The sequence below is a fragment of the Cherax quadricarinatus genome, chromosome 10 (genome assembly GCF_038502225.1).
Source record: "Cherax quadricarinatus isolate ZL_2023a chromosome 10, ASM3850222v1, whole genome shotgun sequence".
Lineage (NCBI taxonomy): Eukaryota > Metazoa > Arthropoda > Malacostraca > Decapoda > Parastacidae > Cherax > Cherax quadricarinatus.
Genome location: NC_091301.1, coordinates 51,647,705 through 51,671,923, shown reverse-complemented (window position 1 = coordinate 51,671,923; position 24,219 = coordinate 51,647,705).

Below are 24,219 nucleotides of genomic sequence, written 5' to 3'. Positions count from 1 at the left end.
TATGCAAAGTTATGGAAGTAACATACCAGAATAGTGGTGAAGCACCTAGAAAGAAATGAGCTTATACAATATAACTAGCATAGTTTAGGAAAAGGGAAATCTTACATTAGAAACTTGTAGGATTTCTACAACAAGGTGACGAAAGCAAGAAGAGAGAAGGGTGGATAGACTGCATTTTCTTGAACTGTAAAAAGGTTTTCGAGACAGTTTTGTAGAGGAGGTTAGTGCAAAAGCTAGAGAAGTAGGCAGGAAAGGCACTGCAGTGGATCACGGAATACCGGATGGGAAGGAGACATCGAGTGATGGTACGTGATTAGGTGTCGGGGTGGGCGCAAGTGACAAGTGGGGTTCCGCAAGGTCGGTATTGAGGCCGGTGCTGTTTCTGGTATATGTGAATGACATGATGGAAGGGATAGATTCAGAAGTATCCATGATTGCAGACGATGTGAAGTTAATATGGAGAATTCAAGCAGATGAGGATCGGCTACGACTACAAAGGGATCCAAACAGGTTTCAAGCCTGGACCAGCACTTGGATCCTAGAGTTAACTCTCCACTAAGTGGAAAGTTATGAAGACTGGTGAAGGTCAAGGAAGACCACAGTGGGAGTACAGGCTAGGGGGCCAAATGCTGCAAACCTCACTCTCGGAAAAGGATCTTGGGGTGAGCACATCTGAGGCTGCAACATGTGGACGCCTGGCAAACCTATGAATAACTTTTCGACACCTGACTAAGGAGTCATTCAAGACACTGAATACCGTGTACATCAGGCCCATATTGCAGTATGCAGCACCATTATGGAAGCAACACCTGGTCAAGCACCTGAAGATATTAGAAAAAGTGCAAAGGTTTGTAACAACTACAAAATAATAATAATAATAAAAGTAATAATGATAATAATAGTTGTAATAGTAATAATATCTAGACGTACTTCGATACCTGTACTATTCTAGAAAGGTATTTCCTGTGTCCTACAAGTTCAACCACCTCCATCTCAGTACATACAAAAGCAATAATGGAGGATGGCCATAAAATTTTAATGCAGCAAACAATAAAATTATACATTCATATATGTATGTATTCAATTTTTGCCGCCGAAGCGTCTAGTTTATTGTGCACCTCCGAATCCATCCTCTGGATAAAAAAAAAGGAATATGTCAATATATTTATCTACCTGTGTAGCTCTATATTCCTCACAAAATGGGCAATAAGCACAAAAATTGTGAGAGAAAGTGACCACAAGACTGACCACATACTTTGCCTATTGTTGTATGATCATATGTGTGTGTGACAGAAGTACTTGTAACCAAACCTACTGTATGATCACATGTGTGTGATAGAAGTACTTGTAACCAAACCTACTGTATGATCACATGTGTGTGACAGAAGTACTTGTAACCAAACCTACTGTATGATCACATGTGTGTGATAGAAGTACTTGTAACCAAACCTACTGTATGATCACATGTGTGTGACAGAAGTACTTGTAACCAAACCTACTGTATGATCACATGTGACAGAAGTACTTGTAACCAAACCTACTGTATGATCACATGTGTGTGACAGAAGTACTTGTAACCAAACCTACTGTATGATCACATGTGTGTGATAGAAGTACTTGTAACCAAACCTACTGTATGATCACATGTGTGTGATAGAAGTACTTGTAACCAAACCTACTGTATGATCACATGTGTGTGACAGAAGTACTTGTAACCAAACCTACTGTATGATCACATGTGTCTGACAGAAGTACTTGTAACCAAACCTACTGTATGATCACATGTGTGTGACAGAAGTACTTGTAACCAAACCTACTGTATGATCACATGTGTGTGATAGAAGTACTTGTAACCAAACCTACTGTATGATCACATGTGAGTGATAGAAGTACTTGTAACCAAACCTACTGTATGATCACATGTGTGTGTGACAGAAGTACTTGTAACCAAACCTACTGTATGATCACATGTGTGTGACAGAAGTACTTGTAACCAAACCTACTGTATGATCACATGTGTGTGAGAGAAGTACTTGTAACCAAACCTACTGTATGATCACATGTGTGTGATAGAAGTACTTGTAACCAAACCTACTGTATGATCACATGTGTGTGATAGAAGTACTTGTAACCAAACCTACTGTATGATCACATGTGTGTGACAGAAGTACTTGTAACCAAACCTACTGTATGATCACATGTGTGTGACAGAAGTACTTGTAACCAAACCTACTGTATGATCACATGTGTGTGACAGAAGTACTTGTAACCAAACCTACTGTATGATCACATGTGTGTGACAGAAGTACTTGTAACCAAACCTACTGTATGATCACATGTGTGTGATAGAAGTACTTGTAACCAAACCTACTGTATGATCACATGTGTGTGACAGAAGTACTTGTAACCAAACCTACTGTATGATCACATGTGTGTGATAGAAGTACTTGTAACCAAACCTACTGTATGATCACATGTGTGTGATAGAAGTACTTGTAACCAAACCTACTGTATGATCACATGTGTGATAAAAGTACTTGTAACCAAACCTACTGTATGATCACATGTGTGTGACAGAAGTACTTGTAACCAAACCTACTGTATGATCAAATGTGTGTGACAGAAGTACTTGTAACCAAACCTACTGTATGATCACATGTGTGTGACAGAAGTACTTGTAACCAAACCTACTGTATGATCACATGTGTGTGACAGAAGTACTTGTAACCAAACCTACTGTATGATCACATGTGTGTGATAGAAGTACTTGTAACCAAACCTACTGTATGATCACATGTGTGTGATAGAAGTACTTGTAACCAAACCTACTGTATGATCACATGTGTGATAGAAGTACTTGTAACCAAACCTACTGTATGATCACATGTGTGTGACAGAAGTACTTGTAACCAAACCTACTGTATGATCACATGTGTGTGACAGAAGTACTTGTAACCAAACCTACTGTATGATCACATGTGTGTGACAGAAGTACTTGTAACCAAACCTACTGTATGATCACATGTGTGTGATAGAAGTACTTGTAACCAAACCTACTGTATGATCACATGTGTGTGATAGAAGTACTTGTAACCAAACCTACTGTATGATCACATGTGTGATAGAAGTACTTGTAACCAAACCTACTGTATGATCACATGTGTGTGACAGAAGTACTTGTAACCAAACCTACTGTATGATCACATGTGTGTGACAGAAGTACTTGTAACCAAACCTACTGTATGATCACATGTGTGTGATAGAAGTACTTGTAACCAAACCTACTGTATGATCACATGTGTGTGATAGAAGTACTTGTAACCAAACCTACTGTATGATCACATGTGTGACAGAAGTACTTGTAACCAAACCTACTGTATGATCACATGTGTGTGACAGAAGTACTTGTAACCAAACCTACTGTATGATCACATGTGTGTGACAGAAGTACTTGTAACCAAACCTACTGTATGATCACATGTGTGTGATAGAAGTACTTGTAACCAAACCTACTGTATGATCACATGTGTGATAGAAGTACTTGTAACCAAACCTACTGTATGATCACATGTGTGTGACAGAAGTACTTGTAACCAAACCTACTGTATGATCACATGTGTGTGACAGAAGTACTTGTAACCAAACCTACTGTATGATCACATGTGTGTGATAGAAGTACTTGTAACCAAACCTACTGTATGATCACATGTGTGATAGAAGTACTTGTAACCAAACCTACTGTATGATCACATGTGTGTGACAGAAGTACTTGTAACCAAACCTACTGTATGATCACATGTGTGTGACAGAAGTACTTGTAACCAAACCTACTGTATGATCACATGTGTGTGACAGAAGTACTTGTAACCAAACCTACTGTATGATCACATGTGTGTGACAGAAGTACTTGTAACCAAACCTACTGTATGATCACATGTGTGTGACAGAAGTACTTGTAACCAAACCTACTGTATGATCACATGTGTGTGACAGAAGTACTTGTAACCAAACCTACTGTATGATCACATGTGTGTGATAGAAGTACTTGTAACCAAACCTACTGTATGATCACATGTGTGACAGAAGTACTTGTAACCAAACCTACTGTATGATCACATGTGTGATAGAAGTACTTGTAACCAAACCTACTGTATGATCACATGTGTGACAGAAGTACTTGTAACCAAACCTACTGTATGATCACATGTGTGTGACAGAAGTACTTGTAACCAAACCTACTGTATGATCACATGTGTGTGATAGAAGTACTTGTAACCAAACCTACTGTATGATCACATGTGTGTGACAGAAGTACTTGTAACCAAACCTACTGTATGATCACATGTGTGACAGAAGTACTTGTAACCAAACCTACTGTATGATCACATGTGTGTGATAGAAGTACTTGTAACCAAACCTACTGTATGATCACATGTGTGTGACAGAAGTACTTGTAACTAAACCTACTGTATGATCACATGTGTGTGACAGAAGTACTTGTAACCAAACCTACTGTATGATCACATGTGTGTGACAGAAGTACTTGTAAGCAAACCAACTGTATGATCACATGTGTGTGACAGAAGTACTTGTAACCAAACCTACTGTATGATCACATGTGTGTGACAGAAGTACTTGTAACCAAACCTACTGTATGATCACATGTGTCTGACAGAAGTACTTGTAACCAAACCTACTGTATGATCACATGTGTGTGACAGAAGTACTTGTAACCAAACCTACTGTATGATCACATGTGTGTGATAGAAGTACTTGTAACCAAACCTACTGTATGATCACATGTGTGTGACAGAAGTACTTGTAACCAAACCTACTGTATGATCACATGTGTCTGACAGAAGTACTTGTAACCAAACCTACTGTATGATCACATGTGTGTGACAGAAGTACTTGTAACCAAACCTACTGTATGATCACATGTGTGTGACAGAAGTACTTGTAACCAAACCTACTGTATGATCACATGTGTGATAGAAGTACTTGTAACCAAACCTACTGTATGATCACATGTGTGTGATAGAAGTACTTGTAACCAAACCTACTGTATGATCACATGTGTGTGATAGAAGTACTTGTAACCAAACCTACTGTATGATCACATGTGTGTGATAGAATTACTTGTAACCAAACCTACTGTATGATCACATGTGTGTGACAGAAGTACTTGTAACCAAACCTACTGTATGATCACATGTGTGTGACAGAAGTACTTGTAACCAAACCTACTGTATGATCACATGTGTGTGATAGAAGTACTTGTAACCAAACCTACTGTATGATCACATGTGTGTGATAGAAGTACTTGTAACCAAACCTACTGTATGATCACATGTGTGTGACAGAAGTACTTGTAACCAAACCTACTGTATGATCACATGTGTGTGATAGAAGTACTTGTAACCAAACCTACTGTATGATCACATGTGTGTGATAGAAGTACTTGTAACCAAACCTACTGTATGATCACATGTGTGTGACAGAAGTACTTGTAACCAAACCTACGTCTGGCTACCGCTACATCCCACAATCTGTTTATATTACAAATTGATCCATAAACATTTTCTCGGTTCGGTTATAATGAGTCATAAATGTACATAGGCTTCTAAATACCTGTCTGTGTTATTTTGTTTCATTATTTGCTACTGTCCTAATATTTTTCTTAATGCTAGACAGAAACATGCTAAAGTTACATTCCATATTTTCCATCAGCATAATTTCTTTTCCTATCTTTTAACTTGATCATTGAATTAATAATTCAAAATGTAATTGAATCCATAGCAATTGTGCATTAATTAGCTTCGGAGTGGTGACGTGTACTTAGCTCTGTGAAGACCTGTTTGTGTGCTCTCTGTGAATCTGAACCAGGATGCCCTCTCTTGAGCAACTTTACCAGCAGCTGAGAGAAGAACTCAGAGTTGCTAAACTGGAGATACGGCGATTAACGGAGGAGAACAAGAGGATTCGTAGTAATCCTCCTGTTGTGAGTCCCCAGGTTAAGAGGGGAGCTTGGTCAGTGGCCGGGCAACATGGAACCAAGCTGAAGATTAAGAAAACGGTTGGAGAGGCAGAAACAACGAGAAACCAGAAGACTGCCGTGGAAACTATCAACTCATTCTCGGTGCTACCTGACGAATGTGAGTGTTCTACTGGGAATGCCACAACGAGCACCAAGGAAGCATTGGCAGACGTGAGTGAGACATCCCTAGAAACCCCAACGAAGACCATCGAGAACGTCATGACGAATTCTACAAGTGGTGTAATGCTACCTGGCGAATGTGAGTCGACTACTCGGAGCATCACTACGGACGACGCCAAGGAAGGTAAAAACATTGTTGAACATCAAAATGGTATACAATACCGACAGGTTGTTAGGTAAGACACATATGCAACAGTTAGACAACTTTATTCCGAAACGTTTCGGAATAAAGTTGTCTAACTGTTGCATATGTGTCTTACCTAACAAAAACATTGTTGTTGTTGGGGATAGCCAGATTAGGTACATGGATAGGGCATTCTGTTTGAAGGATAGGAGTAGGAGGCAGAGAGTGTGTTTTCCTGGGGCTGGGATGAAGGATATTGTTAGCCGTCTGGATGACATCATGAGAGGTAATGGGAGCAATCCTATTATCTGTCTCAGTGCTGGAGGCAACGATGTTGGCAGACGTAGGAGTGAGGACCTGATTAGCAGGTATAGGTCAGCAATAGAGATAATTAGGAAGAAGGGTGGGAAACCTGTCATATGTGGCATTTTGCCAAGGAGAGGAGTTGGAAATGAATGGTTGTCCAGAGCAATTGGTGTCAATTGCTGGCTGGACAAATACTGTAAGGAAAATGCGGTAACATTCATTGACAACTGGGACCTCTTCTATGGCAGAAATGACATGTATGCCAGGGATGGGGTTCACTTGTCTAGGTGTGGGGTGGGAGCACTGGCCAACGCAGTGGAGGGAGCTGTTAGGTCTTTAAACTAGGAATAGTTAGTGGTATGGGTTTTGGCGGGAAAACTGTGAAGTCGCAGGGTAGTAACATGAGTACTAGGAGAACTAGTAATAGGCAAAATGAGGAGGATATTGGAAAGCCAGAGGCACTAATTGACAATGACAGTAATAGGTTTAGTGGAATAACAGAAAGGAGCAGGAAGGGTAAAGAGATAGGAGGGTCATTAAATATTTATTACACAAATAGTCGCAGTGCTAGGAATAAGATGGACGAGTTGAGACTAGTTCCTAGTGCAGGTAACATAGATGTATTTGCCATTACTGAGACGTGGTTTAATTCAGAAAGTCGGGACATGCCTGCAGAATGTCACATTCAGGGTTTTAAATTGTTCCAAGTAGATAGAAGTATCGGGAAGGGGGGTGGGGTGGCATTGTATGTCCGAGATCGCTTGAACTGTTGCATAAAAACGGGTATTAAGTCTGAAGTAACACATACAGAGTCTGTTTGGATAGAATTTTCAGAGGGGCATGAAAAATTAATTTTAGGTGTGATATACCGTCCCCCAAATTTAGATAGGGACCAGGGGAGACTACTATGGGAGGAAATTGTTAGGGCCACAAGGCACGATAATGTAGTAATTCTAGGAGACTTTAACTTTAGTCATATTGATTGGAATTTCTTGACTGGGAATTTAGAATCATACGATTTCTTAGAAGTAGTTCAGGATTGTTTTTTGAAGCAGTTTGTGACAGAACCTACAAGGGGTAATAACCTGCTTGACTTAGTTCTGGCAAACAATGAATCCCTTGTTAATAATTTAGAAGTCTCAGAGGAACTGGGTGCTAGCGACCACAAATCAATTACATGTAGAATTGAATGGAAGTATGATAGTAGGGATAACTCAGTAACAGTCCCAGATTTTCGCTTAGCAGATTACGATGGGCTTAGAGAACACTTATCATCTGTTGACTGGGGTAACGAAGAGAGCTATCAATATGACAGTTTTCTGAACACAATACATGCTGCTCAAAGAACGTTTATCCCTTATAAGGAAATTAGATCAAATAGAAATGACCCAAAATGGATGAATAATAGGCTGAAATATCTACTAGGGCATAAGAAAGGAATTTATAGGCGTATCAAAAGAGGCGAGGGTCATCTTATGAATCAGTATATTGACATTAAGAGGGACATTAAAAAGGGGATAAGAAAAGCTAAAAGGGACTATGAAATTAAAGTTGCTAGGGATTCTAAAACTAACCCAAAAAGTTTTTTCCAGGTCTATAGAACAAAAGTCAGAGATAAGATAGGTCCCCTTAAAAATAACTATGGGCATCTTACTGACAAAGAGAATGAAATGTGCTCAATTTTAAATAATTATTTTCTCTCGGTTTTTACACAGGAAGACACTAATGATATTCCGGTAATTAATTTTTATAGTGGGCCAGAAGAAGATAAATTATGTAACATCACAGTCACTAGTGAAATGGTTGTGAAGCAGATAGACCGACTGAAGCAAAATAAGTCACCGGGTCCTGATGAGGTTTTTTCAAGGGTTCTAAAGGAATGCAAAATGGAAGTCTGTGAACCATTAACTAATATGATTTTTTTTGTATCTGTTTCTGGCTTCTCCAATGTACGTGTTGTTAGTCATTATGTGACTCAGAATCAGAATCAGAAATAATCAGAGTCAAACTCAGTTTCATAAATTAACTTCAATGTTATTAGGATGGGAAATAATTTACTTTGCATTGTTGATATCCAGTTATTAATTCTTATGTCTAACGTAACATAGTTCCTATCGTTCTTATGTCTAACGTAACATAGTTCCTATCGTTCTTATGTCTAACGTAACATAGTTCCTATCGTTCTTATGTCTAACGTAACATAGTTCCTATCGTTCTTATGTCTAACGTAACATAGTTCCTATCGTTCTTATGTCTAACGTAACATAGTTCCTATCGTTCTTATGTCTAACGTAACATAGTTCCTATCGTTCTTATCGAGGGAGATGACAATAAGAACAGTCATAATTAGTCATATTTTGTTATATAATAGGAGATTTTTTACTAAAGCAGTAACTTTTGTAGAAAAAAAAGTAAGGGATTACTAGTGATGCGATACTAGTGATGCGATACTAGTGATGCGATACTAGTGATGCGATACTAGTGATGCGATACTAGTGATGCGATACTAGTGATGCGATACTAGTGATGCGATACTAGTGATGCGATACTATTGATGCGATACTAGTGATGCGATACTAGTGATGCGATACTAGTGATGCGATACTAGTGATGCGATACTAGTGATGCGATACTAGTGATGCGATACTAGTGATGCGATACTAGTGATGCGATGCTAGTGATGCGATACTAGTGATGCGATACTAATGATGCGATACTAGTGATGCGATACTAGTGATGCGATACTAGTGATGCGATACTAGTGATGTGATACTAGTGATGCGATACTAGTGATGCGATACTAGTGATGCGATACTAGTGATGCGATACTAGTGATGCGATACTAGTGATGCGATACTAGTGATGCGATACTAGTGATGCGATACTAATGATGCGATGCTAGTGATGCGATGCTAGTGATGCGATACTAGTGATGCGATACTAGTGATGCGATACTAGTGATGCGATACTAGTGATGCGATACTAGTGATGCGATACTAGTGATGCGATACTAGTGATGCGATACTAGTGATGCGATACTAGTGATGCGATACAAGTGATGCGATACTAGTGATGCGATACTAGTGATGCGATACTAGTGATGCGATACTAGTGATGCGATATTAATGATGCAGCTTCCATAGAGAGATGAAAAACTCTTGTAGTCTACAGTCAGAAAGTTCGCCCAGGTTATGAAACTTAATATAATTCCTTGTTTTTACAAATCATTTAGATCAATGTTTACTTCTAAACGTTTAGTAAAATTCAGTGTTAATAATCTTATCACCGATGTTAGTAACACAAACCGTCTTCCTCTTATCACCTAGGTAATTTTAGTGCAGTCGAGAATTATTCTGATAACTTCGTTATGCAATACGTCCAATATCTAGTGAGAATTTTCCTCGCTAGATATTCCTCGCAGTATAATTAATTAAGGATTTAAATAAGGTTATGTACATTATTCTCAATATTCTTACATTAGTGCCATAGTTCAGGTTGTAGCCAGCAATATTTTTTTTTTTTTTTTTTTACGCAAATCAATTTTACAGCTCATTTCAAAGTATTCAGCCTACCTTTGAATTTCTTATAAAGGTGTGGTAAGATGGATTTATTACAAGGTACGTCAACAGCAAGTTACCTGTAAGATTTAACCTAGCTGAGAGTGTCACCCTACAAATAGATGGGTGGGGCATGTTATTTGCTTGATTAGATAAAGATATAACAAGGCCTTGTCGATTATAAATTACTTGAACTTCGTTAAGAATATCATTCATCTTATGCTCTGTTGTATGCATCATGATATAGCATCGAAAATCAAGTATGACCCTTAGGTCTTATATAGCCACAAGCGAAAGACAACAAGCAGCATGGAACCGTGTAATCAGTCTGAAGAAGGAAGGGAGGGAGGGACCTCACAAAGAATGACTTAGATGTGTGTGAGGAGCTCAACAAGAGATTTGGGGAGATATTCTCAGAGACTGGATAGTTACCAGCAAATCGAAGCGGTAGAATGCACCAGCGAACGTTGAACATGGCACACACAACTGGGGAGAACGTGAAGAAATTTTAATGTGACCTAGATACCTCGGTGACGGTGGGGCCGGAGAATATCTTTCTGTGGGTCCTAAGAGAGGGAGTAGAGGCACTGTGTGTGCTTTTAGGTACAATCTTCAAAACAATAATGGCATACAATGCCGACAAGTTAATAGTAAGAACCATGAGTAGCAGTAACGTGTTCTTATTCCGAAATGTTTCGCCTGCACAGCAGGTTTCTTCAGTCGGAAACAAAGGAGGTAGCAGGAACAGTGATGTAAAGACGATGTAATGAGTCCATAACTTTCGAACACTTAGTTTTGAAGTGGTCATTCCAGTAGCCTGAAGAAGGGCTTTCTCCTTAATCTGGAAAAATGTTACTGACTATGGAGAATTCTTTTCTAGGCTGAGGGATTGACTGCCTGAAGACTACGTCTTGGAGGGAAATGGACTGATTGCATCTTCTTTACATATCTACTGCTTCTGCTGCCTCCTATGTATTCGACTGAAGCCTACTGTCATACTATCTTACTATCGGTCATCAAGAAGTCTACCGATACAGGACACTTGATGGAGGTATGTAAAGTTATGGAGAAGGTAGGGCATCTAAAATGGAATGGACTCATACTTGACAACCAGTACGGCTTTAGTGATGGAAAATCCTGTGTTACAGATCTACTGGAGATATGCAGAAAGGTAACAGAAGGCAGGGAAGAGAGGGAGAAAGAGGATATATGACTAATTCTAACCATACAATAGAGCTAAAAAGTAATGTGAAGAATCTGGGAGTGATAATGTCAGAGCATCTCGCCTTCAAAGATCACAATGCACCTACCGCATCTGCTAGGAAAATGATAGGATGGATAATCAGAACCTTCAAAACTAGGGACGCCAAGCCCATGATGATTCTCTTCAAATCGCTTGTGCTCTCTAGGCTGGAGTACTGCTGTACACTAACTACCCCCTTCAAGACAGGCAAAATTGCTGACGTGGAGAGTGTACAAAGAACTTTCACGGCACACATAAGTACGATAAGGCACCTGGATTACTGCGAATGGTTGAAGGCCCTTAATCTGTATTCCCTGGAGGGCAGGCGAGACAGAAACGTGATAATACACTTGGAAAATCTTAGAGGGATTAGTACCAAACTTGCACACGAAAATCACTACCTATGAAAGCAAAATACTCGGCAACCAGACTATGGAAAACAAAAGTGCCGTCCTGGTGAGCCTATACATGGAACATCTGGAAGCAGAGCGTTTTTCCACCATTATTCGTTGTAATAAAGTTGGTAGAATTACCGACAATATGTAAAGTAAAAGGACACAAGTGCAACTAATGTGACATTTATTGTGGCAACGTTTCGCTCTCCAGGAGCTTTATCAAGCCATTTCAAACAATACATGGACACAGAGGGTATATAAAGGCTCTGAGTGAGGTGCAATACTAGTGAGGTACCATTTCGATGTTCACTAGTGGTAGTAGTAGTAGTAGTAGTAGTAGTAACAAAAATAATACGATATGGTAGAGCAATTAATTCGTACATGAGTAAAAGGATATAAAAGCTATTACTTGGGTAACATAAAAATAGGTTGGACAAATATAGACTGGAAAGAGGCAGGTTTTTTCAGTGTTGACTCTCTGTAATGTGCTTTGTGTAGTATAACAGGAGAGACTATGTGATGGCAGGGTTTACTGTTTTCAGGAGGATTCTTGCTAAGACTTCGGAGATAGTGAAGCTGCCGTTGTTTTGTTTAATTGTATTCGAAACAGCGATCTTTGATCACTAATTGGGCGTCTCTGAATTTCATGAGATGATTGGTGGAATTTCGGTGTTGTACACAGGCGTTGTTTAAGTTGTCGTTCCTACATGCGTAAATGTGTTCATTGAGGCGGGTGTCGAGGTTTCTTGCTGTTTCACCTACGTAGATCTTGTCACAGCCTCCACAGGGTATAGTGTAAACTCCTGCATTGACTGGTTCGTGGTGCTTGGGTTTTGTCCTGGTTAGATCCTTTATTGAAGTGCTAGAAGCGATGGCGACTCTGGTGTTAGCTTGTGAAAGTACTTTTGAGACGTTTAGTGCAACCTGGCTGTTGGGAAGAATTATAACTTTGTTGGGAGCGGTGTTGATGCGTGGAGAATTGATGATCTGAAGAGCTCTTTTCTTGCAGTCTTTGATGAAAAAAGAAGGAAATTGTAACTCAGTGAATGTTTGGTGAATGTAAGTACATTCCTCGTCAAGAAACTCAGGACTACAAATTCGGTATGCTCTTAGGAAAAACCCGATGATGATGCCTCTTTTGGTCTTGGTATCTTGACTGGAATAGAAGTGTGTGAGATCATTTTTATTGGTGGGTTTCCGATAAACTTGAAATCTTAGGTTGTTGTCTACTTTGTGAATGAGGACGTCGAGGAAAGGTAGCTTGTCATTGGACTCTTCTAGTGTAAACTGGATCGCTGGTTCAACTGCGTTGAGCCTTGCCTGAAGATCCCGTACATCAAAACGTTTTGGAGTTATTACGAGGACATCGTCCACGTAACGTAACCAAGTGACGCTTGAAGGGATGATGTTGGCGAAGTGTTCGGACTCTCGGTGTTCCATGTATAAGTTGGCTAGGACGGCACTTATTGGGGACCCCATTCCCATGCCGTAGGTTTGTTTGTAGAGCTTGTTATTGAAAGAAAAACAGTTGAAATTAACACAGAGTTCAATCAAGTCAACAAAATCTCCGGGAGGTAGAGAAAGATTAAGGTCCTGATTGACTTTACGTCGTAGAACCTCGATGGCTTTTTTGGTAGGTACTTTTGTGAAGAGGGAAGTCACATCCAAACTGCTTAGTTTCTTGTTATGGATGGAGAGGTTACGGATGCGGTTGAGAAGGTCGCCTGAGTGTTTAAGATGAGCTGGGCTGATGGTCCCCAGAAGGCAGGAAAGATGTTTGGCAAGAACTCCGGCTAGTTTGTGTGGAGCACTGCCTATTCCTGACGTGATTGGTCTGAGAGGAATATTGTGTTTATGGGTCTTGGGTAAACCATACATGTGTGCTGGTTTAGGGTTGCTTGGTAACAAGTACAGAAGTTTCTTCCGTTCTCTAGTGCGTTTGAGTATTTGTCTGGTTTTGTATAGAAAGTCTTTGGTGAGCGTCTCCCACTGTTGAGTGCTGATGGGTTCGTATGTAGATTGATCATTCAAAAGGTCCATCATTTTAGTGTTGTAGTCACTGGTGTTGAGTATGACGACTCCACCTCCTTTGTTGGCTCCGTTATGTTGACGACGTTCTCCTCATAACTCCCAGACCCTTCAACGTTCAACCAGGTCGAACCCTAAATCCAGTTCGCACTTGAAGAAGACGACGACAACACTCTTCCTTTCCTTGATGTTCTTCTCTGCAAAGCTGACCCTGAAATTCGTTTTAAAGTCTATCGAAAACCCACCAACTAAAACGATCTTCTCCACTTCTACTCTCACCACGACATCACAGCTAAACGTGGTGTAATTATAGGCTTTTTCCTGCGTGCACTCAGAATTTGCAGCAATGAGTTCCTTGAGGAAGAATGCAATATAATTGAACAAGTATTTTCCAAACTCCACTATCCTCGTCACTTGATCAGAGACTGCAGACGACGGGCATTAAACATCTTCAACGCACCCAGAGAAGACACTGCCGAGAAGAGATACATAGTCCTCCCCACCAACTCCATTGCCAAACACGTTTCCAACATCTTTTCCAATACCTCATTCCAAGTATCTACCTCCACAACCACGACCATCAAGGACATTACCAGTAATAGACAGGACAAGCTTCCATCCTCGGCAGGGGTATACATAATCCCTTGTAACGACTGCAGCAAATTATACGTGGGTGAAACATCAAGGTACCTCCAAACACGTATTTCAGAACACCAATACGCAAGCAGGTCTGACGATCCAAGGAATACCTGTGTACAACACCGTAATTCACACAACCATTTAATCAACAACTTTGTAGCGCCCACAGTTAGTGGCGAGGCTTCAAACACTTTCTTACTAGGCTTGGTTACAAATACTTCTAGCAGTTTGGGAGACACACAGATGATCAAACTAAATGCAAATTATGTGATCAGGCATATGGTCACTGTCCACTTATTGAGGAATACAGAGATAGACAGTATAATAACCTATATGACATGTCAAGATATCTTATTAATGAAAATAAGATACCAGATATACTAAGCAAATTTCCTAAATTTGCTTGTAACAGATAAGTGAACTATAGATATGTAGATATAAATCCATATGTATTCCTGTTAACCATTTGGGGCCGAGTTCCTAGGCCTTTTGTGTATCCATATGCTCTTGCTCTACCGTCCACGGGATGGATATGGGGCGCACAATAAACTAGCCACTTGGATGGCAAAATCTAAAAAAACTAAACACTTTTTATTGTACAGCAATAAAGAAAAGGAACAGACTGCCTGCACATGTCAAAGCCAGACATAGCATGAGCCAGTTCAAAAAGACAGCCAAAACGTCCCTATTTATTATTATTAAAGATTCGCCGGTATTCTCCCGGCCCGGGCCTTTTCCAAGTGGTGGCCCGACCTTGGCTCCCTGTCTAGGGAATGTCTGAGACATAAGTCTCCCATGGGAGGAGGTACAAGTACGCCCTCATCTTTGGGACCAACTGTCCCCAGGCCTAGCTTCTCGTAGGAAGAAGCTAGGCCTCTCTGGTCTGCCATCCCCGCCCACAGGGGGCTAATGGGAATGACAGTCTTGTGAGCTGAAAGCTCGGGCTCAGGCACCTACGACACAGTATACCTTCGATCCCCGTTGGGGAGGGGAACCTTTAGTCTGCATCACTTAACGATGCATTACTCTAACAGGGTAAAGACCAAACCAGCGAGTGGGACAGTCAATGACTCGTCCAAACTAACACTTGAAGCTGTTGTTAGTGGCAGACTGCAAGTCATATGTAATGCGATTTTATCGCTCAAAGAAGCCTTTGTTGTCGTCTGTACAGACGACACAGAGGCCGAGAAACTACTTACCACTACTGCTACTACCACTCTACGAGACCAGGGATTTCATGTCTTGACTTCCCCAGCTCTGAGGGCCAGGAGAACTGTGTTCCTCAAGCGACCCGACAACCTCATCACTGCACAGGCCACTGAAGAAATCAAGTCATCTATCAAAGCACAGAACCCTTGGGCCAAGGTGGACTTCATTACTAAAATACCCAATGCTTCATCCATGCTGAAGGTCACCTTCAGTGACGTCAACATGGTAGCCAGAGCTCTCGTCGAGGGCCTGGCTATTCACTACTTCCACGTCAATCCAACCTCCCAGGGGTACATTTACCCCTCGGGGGTAAAAAATTACATGGCAAGGGGTAAATATTTTTGTGTAAAACATGGAAAATTTATTTTTTCTGACCTTGTTTTTCTGTCCCTTTAAGATGACCATATTTTTTTGTATGGAAGTAACGGGGTAAATGGAGAAATGCATCAAGCCGAGGGTGTTAATAATGGAAGAAAAGTTGAGAATCTATGCTTTATAATATAATAAGAGAGTATCTCCTTTACAGTATAATAATAAGGTATTAAAAGGATCCCAATGAAAATAAGTCACTTTGACTTTTTGGGGTCATCCTAGGTTGTGTACACATATGCTGCTATGTATGATAATCTATATAAATATTTGTGTATACCTGAATAAACTTACGTACTTGGTAAGTGTTGCAAGTTTGTGTTTAACACAGTTTACCATCTATCACTTCCAAAGAAAATAAACGGCTCCATCCAGAGAAAAGTTGGGTAGAATGCCACTGGTAACTATTATAAATTAAAACTTAATATTCTCAGAATAAATTTGGCTTAAAATAATAAGAATAAGTTTTCCTATACCTTAAATACTTTATTTCTCTTGTTTATTGATGTAGAAAGTTTCGGAAATGGTTATATATTTTTGTATACTATAATAACTGACATTACTGTGGTAGGGAAGAACTTCGTCGAACCTGAAATTGCTAATTGTATTATTTGTTGATAAAGTAATCTTAGAAATGGTTTTATGACTACTGAGCAGTAGAAGATTTAGAGTCATATGTTAATGTTTTATTTAACCAGCTGGAATCATCACACTTTTCGCTATACTATATAAAAATAATAATTTATTTATTTATTTTATGTCTTTGCAAATAGTACATTGAGATTTTGTATTTACAGTAGTGGGTTGCAATTTTATTATTAAAGATTCGCCGGTATTCTCCCGGCCCGGGCCTTTTCCAAGTTGTGGCCCGGCCTTGGCTCCCTCTTTAGGGAGTGTCTGAGACCCAAGTCTCCCATGTGAGGAAGTACAAGTACCTCCTCATCTTTGGGATCAACTGTCCCCAGGCCTAGCCACAAGCTAAGCCTCTCTGGTCTGCCATCCCCGCCACAAGGGGGCAAATGGGAATAAGATAAGATAAGATAAGATTTCGTTCGGATTTTTAACCCCGGAGGGTTAGCCACCCAGGATAACCCAAGAAAGTCAGTGCGTCATCGAGGACTGTCTAACTTATTTCCATTGGGGTCCTTAATCTTGTCCCCCAGGATGCGACCCACACCAGTCGTCTAACACCCAGGTACCTATTTGCTGCTAGGTGAACAGGACAATAGGTGTAAGGAAACGTGTCGAATGTTTCCACCCGCCGGGAATCGAACCCGCGCCCTCCGTGTGTGAAGCGAGAGCTTTAGCCACCAGGCCACCGGGCCACCTAATGACAGTCTTATGAGCTAAAGGCTCGGGCTCAGGCACCTACCCTACCCTAGAAGGGTTAGGCATGGTATCGATCGTGTGTTGTAACTTAACACTAAGGATTATATTATAATTGTACAATAGGATAGTAATTATTTCATAGTTGTACAGTAGATTATTAATTATAAGTGAATCTAATTTCTATAAGATAAAGATATATTCATATATTTAAAAATGCTTATTGTGAAAACAATGATTTAATTGTATTCCTGTCATAGAAGGCCTGAGCTTGCTACCACCTGCAGCTCACAAGACTGCCATCCCCACGAGCCCCTTTGGGGCGGGGCAGATGGCAGACCAGAGGCCTAGCTTCTCCCTACGAGCCCCGTGAGGGCGGGGACTGTGGCTAGGCCTGGGGACACTTGGTCTCAAAGATGAGGGGGTACTTGTACCTCCTCCCATGGGAGACTTAGGTCTCGAGATACTCCCCAGATAGGGAGCCAAGGCTGGGTCACCACTACTTGGAAAAGACCCGGGTCGGGAGAGTACCGGCGAATAAAAAAAAAATATATTCCTCTCAACAATGAATAAAATGTTCAAAGTAATTGTTGAAATTATGACGTGGGAGTACATAAGTGAGTATATGTGTACTGAGTTTTAAGCATTTAGTCTAGGGTGATTAAGTGGCTTTTGAGAAGTCTTAAATTGATTTTCAGACTGGGTTACTTTAATATCTTCTGGTAATGAATTCCATATTTTGGGGCCCTTTATGTACAGAGTTTTTACACAGTGTGATATGGACACGAGGTATATCAAAAAGAGATATGTGTCTTGTGTTGTGGTCATGTGTCCTATTAAGGTTGGTGAGGAGAAGTTTGAGTGGAGGGTTTATATTTGCGTGTATTGTTCTGTGTATGTAGTAGGCACATAAGTATGGATGTTCTTAAAGGTGAGCAGATTCAGACTTGAAAATTGGTGGAATATGCTGGCGAGAGTGGGAATTTATCATTCTTACTGCTGCCTTTTGCTGGGTTATTAGAGGTCTTAGGTGATTGGATGTTGTTGATCCCCTTGCACAAATTCCATATGTAAGATAAGGGTATATGAGTGAATGGTACAGTGCCAGGAGAGCAGATTGTGGAACGTAGTACCTTATCTTTGATAGTATGCCTACAGTCTTGGAGATTTTCTTGGTGATTTGTGTGTCCGGAACTTAAGGTTACTGTCAAGGTGGATACCTAGGATTTTCACTCTGTGAGTCTTGTGACTGATGATCAATTTAAAGTTAATCGGATCATTTGCAGCTTTGTTTCCAAGATGGATGAAATAGGTTTTATCAGTGTTCAGGGTAAGTTTATTAGTCATCATCCATGCAGATATTTTCTGCAATTCGGCTTTGACTGTGTTTGCTAGTATGATTGTGTTTGGGTGGGAAAAGACATAGGTAGTGTCATCTGCAAATAATATGGGTTTGAGTAGCTGTGATGCGTTCGGTAGATCATTGATGTTGATGAGAAAGAGGAGTAGTCCAAGGACATCAGGCCTAGCTGACAACAGTGACATACTTCTATGTAGAAAGTCGCTTATGGAAACTTTTCTAGACTGCTGCCTTGTGAGATGTTTATCCTAGCAAGCATTGTTGACATAGACACCCTGAGATTAGTCGTCCCAGTCTCACAAGTGGCTTATATATTTACATTTCCATATGCAACTGATCTTGCAAGAAATATCAACTACATGCACGAATGAAGGACTAACTCATCTGAGATCCCCAGACTCCACCCCATCAACTTAAGAGTTCTCTGGTCCCTCATCTTACCTGGAGATGTTTACCTGGAGAGGGTTTCGGGGGTTTAGCGCGCCCCACGGCCCGGTCTGAGACCAGGCCTCAGGGCACCATGTACAGTAAAGGACTTATTCTGCAAGCATTCAGAGAATATTAGTATCCCTGTCTGCACCTCAGAGATCCCTGGTTTCAATGGGTATTCCCTAAGGAATATCTATGTAGTAAGTGACACTAGCTTCTACAATAATACATTAAAGGACATGTCCGTACGTACAATGACCACGTTCACTGGAACGTTTTGAGAGACCAAATAAATTTCCACACCGCTTGTTATGCTGAGCATGGCGGGCAAATTAGGTCAGTTTTGTCCCAGGATGCCACCCACACCAACCGACTAACACCCAGGTTCCCATTTTACTGATTGGGAACATAGACAACCAGTGTAAAGAAACACGCCCAATGTTTCTACCCTCGCAGAGAATCGAACCCAGACCCTCGCCGTGTGAAGTGAGAGTAGCCACCAGGCCGCGGGGCACCGTAATCTCCGTATCTCTTTTATAAGCGTGAATAGAATTTATTTTTTAACATATAAATTCCAAGTTTTATTGTTTGTTGATGAGATTTCGTAAATAATTTTGGAAAATACTGTGGATACAATGAAGAATTTTATTGTATATTAAATTCATTGCTTGATAAATAAGCAATTGGATATGTTTATGTAACTAATATCACATTTTACACAAATAAATTTTACAGGTCAAGAGGTGTTATCCAACCTTAGCTCATTTCGAAGTCCAGCCGTATATGAAGTAACTACCACCCCCAGGGTGCAACCCACACCAGTTGGCTAATACCTAGGTACTTGCTGCTAGGTGAATAGAGACAGCAGGTGTAAGTAAATGCCAAGATGTTTCCACCCGTACCGGGCACTGAACCATGGAGACTCAGTGTGTGAGCTGAATGCGTTACCAATCGAATTACTCCACAGGCATATATCAGGAGTGAACCAAAATACACACAGTAAAGGAAAGGGGAAAGGGAATAAAATTTGAGAGAAGAGCAAAGAAAGGTAGGGCTAAATTCCAACGAAAGAGATGAAACTGGTTTAGAGTAGAAACATCAGTAGGCTTCGGGTATTCGTTCGGTTAAGTACTGATTCTTAGTGTAGCATCGCCTGGAAAATGAGCAGCAGGTACTGTGTCGGGGTTTTGTCTCTCCAGGGAAACTTTTAACATGTATAAAGCAGTTTACACCTCCATGGACCCTGTGTACAGGGCTCAAGGGTGAAGAAAAAATCTTGCAGTTTAATAAACCAAATACACATTACAAGAATAATTGGCATGAACGAAGAAATATTGGCAAACCATTCAAAATATTCTTAAAATATTAAAAAATATTCCAAAAAAATATAATTATTATAAAAAAGCCACGTTACAAAACACTAAAACTTTGTATGTACGAAGAAAAATTGACTAGCACCTATTTTTGAAAAATATTGATCAGTTACCACTAAAAATATCCCTCAATGGTCTCTCTCACCTGATTATTTTGGTTACAAAAAAAAAATATTTGTTTGGACTTGAATTTAATTATAGCTCATCCGACTCGTAATGTATCACAGCTCACTTTTCACCTGCTACAGTTGGCAAGTAGATTTGTTGACGGGTGTATCACGAACTAGTATTGTTTTCAAAACAGATGATTTTAGGTCAGTGAATTGGGCTTCACACCGTCCATTCCTCAAGCCTTTTGCCGAATCAGAAAATACGTCAAACTATCTTCCTGTTTCTAATTCTATGTTCTATGAATTGATCGAACGTGATGTATTTCAAGAATTGTTTCCGTTACTGGAGAGAAATAATGTTTTACAATGTCTTCAGTCTGCGTTTAGACTTCATTCGACTAAGATGGCTCAGTGAAATGTTTAAAACGATTTATTCAGAATAAATACTTCTTTATTAAATGCATCGCTCCTAATTATACTGGACCACCCTGCAATATATGATATCTGAGACACTTACGCGACAAATGGGAAACTTTATTGAAGAAATGTTTCACCACACATTGGGTTCATCAGTTTTATACAAAGCAGGAAGGTATAAGGAGAGGAGTTTGAGGTAATCAGTCCCTCAGCCTGGAGTCGATGTGTTCAGTCCATCAATCTTGTAGAAAGTACAGCACAGGGCCGTAGCAGTGGCTTATAATCAATGATACCATTGATTACAAGCTTATACGTCCTTATTTCTGCAAGTACATGTATAAGTGAACACCTTAATTCCAGCCTAAGATTAAGACGCTATTGTATAAATCCATAATGACTTAATGATTTAATAAGTACACTCATGCAGGCTGAAATTGGGATTAAAGGAAAAAGAAGAGGGAACTAGAAAGAAAATTAGGGTAATTGCCTCAATTAGTAATACAACCTATCACCAGCAACTTTTGTTGGTACTAGTAAACTCAAGAGAAAATTAAGTTGTAGTTGAAGAAAGAGACAAAGTTGTGGGCTAGATCAGGAAAGCGATAGAGATCATATACGACATTTAAGATTTAAAATGAAAATTCTGATAGTTACTGGTTTTTAGGGTAGAACTGGCCTTAGAAGGCATTCTATCAGTTTTTTTCTTTATTCTTCCAAGAGATAATTAATATAGAAAGTGTCTTCAGATACATTATATCACGTACGCTTAAAACCTTGGTAATATAGCTAAATAATTACACGAGGAAATATTCTACTTTCTAAGCCATATAATAAGAACATAAGAACATAAAGGAGGAACACTGCAGCAGGCCTATTGGCCCATACTAGGCAGGTCCTTCACAATCCATCCCACTAACAAAATATTTGCCCAACCCAATTTTCAGTGCTACCCAAACACCTGTGTTACAGGAGAAGACGAATTTATTGGAAAAGTTGAAAGTTAAGACACTTGTGCAACATCTTGTTATCTTTATCGTAAACGTTTCGCCATCCAGTGGCTTTATCAATACAAATTCTTGGACATAATTAGAAAACAGAAAAACTATATACAAAAGATGAGGTAATCAGTCCCTCAGCCTTGGAGGTGGTGTTTACAACACCGTGGTTGTAGAGATTCTGAAGCACAGGTAAGGAGACTGGCGCTTATATAGGCATCAGTGAAGAGAGACGTGTAGCAGACGAGGGCATAGTCACTGGTAGGCGGGATTCCCCAGTGGAAGTAGGTCCTTCCCAAATTGATGGGCTAGTTGCAGAAGTCGTGAAGAAGGTCATGTAGATGTTTTCTGAATCAAGATACCATGATGTTGCAGTGCCTGACAAGTTGTGCAAGACAGGTATACAATACCGACAAGTCTCCTTACCTGTGCTTCAGAATCTCTACAACCACGGTGTTGTAAACACCACCTCCAAGGCTGAGGGACTGATTACCTCATCTTTTGTATATAGTTTTTCTGTTTTCTAATTATGTCCAAGAATTTGTATTGATAAAGCCACTGGATGGCGAAACGTTTACGATAAAGATAACAAGATGTTGCACAAGTGTCTTAACTTTCATCTTGTCGGTATTGTATACCTGTCTTGCACATTGGAAAAGTTACACCTCTGACCGTGTGGGGAAGTAGGGAGAGTCAAGTGGGCGCGTGGGAGGTGCTGTAGAGAATATGTCCTGTAGAGATGTCTTGTAGCTCAATCACTAGCACACTCAGCTCACACACTGAGGTGCGGGGATCGATCCCTCGATATGGTTGCAAAACATTAGAACGTTTTTTTCCATAAGACACCTGCTGTCCTTGTTCACCCATCAGTAAAATGGCTACTTGTGTGTTAGTCGACTGGTGTATGTAGCATTCTGGGACAAAATTGACCTGATTTTCCCGAAATGCTTTGCATAACAAGTGGCTTTCTATATAGTAGTATGTCATTAATGTCAGCTAGGCCTGTATACCTTATATATGAACTTCTAGAAAAAAATATTATTATAATTATTATTATTAGCAGTAGTAATATAAGGTGACAATTTGGGTAAGAAGTTCCTTTGTGTTATGGGTCTATGGAAGTCTATATAATTCTGAGTTTGTAGCTGCATAGTGATTCATATTTGTTGGTGGCAGCTTCCCAATTAATATTGTGATTGATGATAGTGACATTTTGAAAAACGGCTTCATTATCCTGCAGGTACAAACTTAAAATTACAGAATCTGCCCTCATAGCTACCATCCCTAATTTTAACACCTCACAGAGACAATGAAAACCTGACATGATTTAAAAATTCATACAAAATACACAACTTTTCTAAAATCTCATTACAAAATTCATTATCATTTTGTGTGTGTGTGTGTGTGTGCGTACTTAACTGGTTGTACTAACCTAGTTGTGATTGTAGGGATTTAGTCACAGCTCCTGGCCCCTCCTCTTCAGTGTGTGTCTGACCCAATGAATATTTATATTAATAACAGTAGTGTAAAATGGTCTGACTGCGAACACTGCCATTATCAATAACCGATAATGAGTGTGGGGAAAATATGCGATAATGGCAACAGTGCATAGCTTCAGCACTCAAGGTACAAAGTTTAGTATGTTTAATAATCCCCCTAAGGGACAGTGAGGGTTATTTCTGTGTGTTACTGATCTGAAAGAGAGAGATGATCAGTTCTGACTCTGAACACTGCCAGCATCAATGACCGATAATGAGTGTGGAAACGTATGTGGTAATGGCAACAGTGCAGAGTTCAGCTGTCTGGGTACAAAGTTCAGTATGATTAATCATCCCCCAAGGGGGTAGAGAGGGGTATTTCTGTGTTACTAAGCCGAAAGAGATCGAAGGTGTCAAAGCTTTGAGTGCGAGCTATGGAACTCTCAACTTGTCTCAGTCTGTGCGGCCACAGGAATTTTTCTACAATACTTGATGAATAGCCGTCTAACGGTACTTTCAGGCCGCTATTTTCACCCCTGACAGTCGCCATGGCTAATAAGCAACTGTTTACACAAGAGAGAATACATCGGTTATATATCCAACTTGAGCCCTGAAACTAGACTTGCTCACCCCAACAACTACAA